The sequence below is a fragment of the Zea mays genome, chromosome 10 (assembly GCF_902167145.1).
Source record: "Zea mays cultivar B73 chromosome 10, Zm-B73-REFERENCE-NAM-5.0, whole genome shotgun sequence".
Classification (NCBI taxonomy): Eukaryota; Viridiplantae; Streptophyta; class Magnoliopsida; order Poales; family Poaceae; genus Zea; species Zea mays.
Genome location: NC_050105.1, coordinates 91,776,861 through 91,781,840, shown reverse-complemented (window position 1 = coordinate 91,781,840; position 4,980 = coordinate 91,776,861).

Genomic DNA, 4,980 nt, shown 5'->3' with positions numbered 1-4,980 from the left:
TCGGTACACGCAAGAAAACACTTTCAAAATCACAGTCCAGCCGCCGAGTGAGGGTATTTCCATCTCGTGACTCTGCGCGCACAGAGAAGCGAGAGGACAGGTGCCTCCGAAGCCGGTGCCGTTCGAGACCTTGCACGGGGGATCGGCAATTAGGTTTTTGGGGAGCGTCTACGCGACTGCCCAAAACATCTCCAACATGACAAAAGAAGCTGGCCAAGGATCTGGATCATCAGAGCGCATGAGAGGGTATGATCAGTTTATTTACTTACTGTTTTGCGTTCTAGAGATTATATATGTTTCATATATTCATCTATGTTGTTTCATATGTATGAATGATTTTATCTTATCTGTTCTGTCTTATTATAATATGATAGATCTGTCCGTTTTACTTTTACAGTCATGTTGTTTATGTTTCTATCTGTTTATTTTCAATTGTTCAGTCAGTTTACATGTTTATCGTATTTATATGATTTATATAATTCATATGCTTTATATTCTCATGATCCATATTGTTATGGATATATTTGATGTCATAATTAATTATCTTTTATATGTCATCATCATAATATTAATTTATGGAATTAAAATAATATGGAAAATGCCTATATTTCTAACACAAACAGGTCGTTAGCCTCTTCCATCAAACCAGGGGAATGTAGGTGTTGGGGACCTTCGGCCTCCGAAGGTCCTCAAAAACAGGATTTAACAGTATTTCTGTAGTACAATGTGTGAACAGGTATCTTCGGACTTGTATCAGAAAGGGAGAAGCTCAAAAGATACGAAGGTTGACACAGTGCCGAAGCTGTGAAGCAGGAAAGCTTCGGCAGGTTCGCAGAAAAGGGAACCGACTTAAAGATGAAAAGGCCATTTAGACCTCGATAGAGTGCTATAGAATCATCACCAAATGTAAAGGGCATGTATGTAATTTTGTATGGGTTGTACCCTGTGCCTATAAATAGGTGAACAGTACCCCCGTACTGTTCACGCTGACTTGGCATTTGCTTTTACGTCACACTTGTATTTTCATCTCCTTCCAAGCCGAAGGTATATTTATAATTCGATATTGTCTCTATTTCTTTATGATGATATAATAAAGTTAAATGAATAATGTTATATGATTATTCATGCTATCTTTTATGTTTCATATGCTTCGTTTTCCATTAATGTATACTGTGATGATGAAGGTTCGTCCTTCATGGCCTTCGTCCGAAGATCGTTATATCCTAAGGGGAATAATGCTTCGAAGGACGAAGGACTTTATCGTTTAACATTCTCTGTGTTGCCTTGTTCTTAACTTATAGCATTTGAGAACAAGTCTCCAACATTGGCGCCCACCTCCGGTGAACTCACTTCCATTTCTTGAGCTTTTCAATATCTTCGGCAAGCATCACCTTCGTCATGCCGCCGAAGAAGGCTTCAGCACCAGGGGCTGGCACGCTGCAGCCGCTGGACCCCAATCAAGACGTCCTTTCTCTTAGAGAGGCACGAAGCCAGAAGAGGAAGGCTACCAGTCCAACACCTCCAGAGGATGATCTAGATCAGGAGATTCAAAATCTGGAAATCCTTCAGCAGCAGGTTCAGCGCAAGAAGGAAAAGATGGCCAGGGTAGCTGAATTGCAGAGGCAGATAGACGAAGCCTCTGAAGAAGTTCGTCATCTTGCTCAGGATGAGCAACATCGAAGGCCTCACCATCAAGACCTTCATCAGGAGGGTTTTCCCAACGAAGATGATTGGTATGACAATTTCCATCACGGGAATTTTGTTTTTGATGATGCTTCTCCTCTGTCCGCTGAGCTGCAGGCTACACCTTGGCCTCCGTCCTACAAGCCGCCTCAGCTCCCTGTATTTGATGGCCACTCAGACCCGAAGCAGTTTTTGATGAGCTACGAAGCAACAGTGTCTTCGTATGGTGGCAATGCTTCAGTCATGGCCAAATCTTTCGTTATGGCTGTCAGAAGTGTTGCTCAAACCTGGTATTCCTCCCTTCGACCAGGAACAATCACCTCATGGCAGAAACTGAAGGATTTGTTGTTAACCAGCTTTCAAGGATTTCAGACGAAGCCGGTCACTGCTCAGGCTCTGTTCCAGTGCACTCAGGATCACGAAGAATACCTTCAGGCATATGTCCGAAGGTTCTTGCGTCTAAGGGCACAGGCACCAACGGTGCCCAATGAAATCGTCATCGAGGCCATGATCAAGGGGCTTCGGCCAGGTCCGTCAGCTCAGTACTTCGCCAGGAAGCCTCCTCAAACTTTGGAGAAGCTTCTCCAGAAAATGGATGAATACATTCGGGCCGACAATGATTTTCGCCAAAGAAGGGAGGAGGCTTTCAGGTTTTCTGAAATGACCAAGGGCTTCGGAGGAAGGTTTTACCCGAGGCATGTGAGATCAATTCACAATTCTACACAAAATGATGACAGAGGAAACCAACAGCAAAGGCCACAATGCTCCTCACAGGCTTCTGGTCAACAGCAAAGCTCATTCCGGCCACCAGCTCCAAGAGGCAGAGGCGCCAGGGGCTTCGGAGGAAGATTTGGTGATCAACCGAGAAGAATCTTTTGCTTATTCTGCGGTGAGAACAAAGGCCATACTACCAGGATGTGCCATGTTACTATACAGAAGCAAAAGGAAATAGCTGAAGCAGCAGCACAACAAGCCCAGCCGAAGCAGGTCATGCATACAGCTTCGTATCATTCGCCCTACATCCCAGAATATGTGGGCAACCATCCTGCAGTCTCTGCTGCTTCGGCGAGTCAGCCTCAAGCTTCCTGGCAACAGCCTCCGCCTCCACCTCCGTTGCAACAGGGCCAGCAGCCAGAAGGGAGCCAATATGCTCCACATCAAAGGGACTTCAGAGAACAGTCCGAAGCTCGCATGGTCAACAGCACCGTGCCAGAATCAAAGCACATCTATTGACAAATATCCTACCTTAATAGCAATCTTTTTCATTCAGTTTTATTTTCTGTAATAAAGAACATTGTTTAGGTTTCATGTAATTAGTTTCGTTGATTCCTACAAGAAAAATATGTTTTCTTCACAGGTTTGTGATAATAAAAAGGACCTTCGGACTATCGAAAATTCTTCGAAGCAATAACAAGTCGTTCTAAGGAACGCAGAGTAAGTCTGACGAAGTCACAAAAAGTCGTTCCGAAGGGAGCGCAGTGTAAGTTTTCTGCTCCAAAGTCGTTCCTAAGGGAATGCAGAGCTTATACCGCCTAAGTAAAAGGCGAAGAAGCTCCAAAGACGTTCCTAAGGGAATGCAGAGCTTATACCGCCTAAGTAAAAGGCGAAGAAGCTCCAAAGACGTTCCTAAGGGAATGCAGAGCTTATACCGCCTAAGTAAAAGGCGAAGAAGCTCCAAAGACGTTCCTAAGGGAATGCAGAGCTTATACCGCCTAAGTAAAAGGCGAAGAAGCTCCAAAGACGTTCCTAAGGGAATGCAGAGCTTATACCGCCTAAGTAAAAGGCGAAGAAGCTCCAAAGACGTTCCTAAGGGAATGCAGAGCTTATACCGCCTAAGTAAAAGGCGAAGAAGCTCCAAAGACGTTCCTAAGGGAATGCAGAGCTTACAGCGAAGAATCAGCGCTGATACAAAAATATTGTGTGGGGATATGTGTGTATCTTTCGGAACAAATGTCATCTACATAACATAACATCATCACATCATTATGCATAGCATGAGCATCATACATCATGTTGCATATGGCACAAGAAGGGGACACAATATTGATCTTCGGAAGTATGCTTTGAAAGAGTGAAAATCGTGTTGTCACAAGGAGACACAATCTTCATCTTCGGAGTACAGCTTCGGAGAATGTTTTCACGAAGCTTGGATATTCTTCATCTGAGCACTATGGACATTGTTGTGATACATAGAAATTTTTCTTCACGAAGCATGAAAAGAAGGGAAGGTGTTTTTTCGCCAAAGACTCAAAAAAGGTATGTATGAAAAGTTTCATGCATCGTAAAGAATTGAACCATAAAGAGAAATAAAACAAATATGTTACATACAGGATTACAAGATATTACACATGTTACATTTAAAATGTTTTTACAATAGCATCTAGTCTTCCCTAAGTACCACTTCTGCAGCTTCGTTCAACAGTCGATCGACAACTTCATCCATAATAGCTTCAGCCATCTTTTTAATCTCATCGTCACCCTTCGGCCGTGCACCCGGAGATACTTCAGTAGGATCTGAGGAAGGACAGGACACGGCTACTTTGCTATTACACATCATAAACAAATCTTAAAGCCTAAGATTACAACACGATAGAAACTATTAGTTGATACCTAATTGACCTTCGGCCTCTGTGCTCTTTTTAGCAGCCTCAGCTACTTCTCTAGCATCGTGAATACCCTTTTCACTTCTTCGAATAATTTCTCCGGCCATCTCTCGGCCACCATTATCCCAGATGTCAGTAAAAAACTTTCCACCAATTATGCTAGCTTCGGCCGAAGGATTTTTTGTATCTTCAAAGGACAAAGCAGCTTCGGACTGTGCTAAAATTTTTACATGTTCACAGCCCTCCTTCTCTAAGATAGTGGCAATCCCTCTGGCGCCAGAGAAGGCACATATATCTCCTCGGCTATTTAAAATTTCTTCAAAAGCTTCAGCTTCGTGGTTAATCCATTCGATGACACCTTCGGGATTGCCTCTTGAAAAGTTTTCCTCACTTGAGAATGCGCCGACCTTGGCGAAGCTAGCCTTTAATTTCTTGACACAATCTATAGATTTACTGTAGCATCTCTTTTTGGACGAACGAAGCTCTTCAACAGTCACTTCTAGGTGATCTGCCCATTGATCGCTGAGTTCACGTTTTGTTTCTTCAAGTATGCGTTCTTCCTTGGCTCTGGCCAGTTGTTTCCGAAGGTCTTCAATTTCGCGTTTCTGAGCTTCAGCTTGAATTTTAGAAGCAGCTTCGTCCTCTTTTATTTTATTTATCAATGAATATAATATTTTGTCTTTTTCGAGACCTT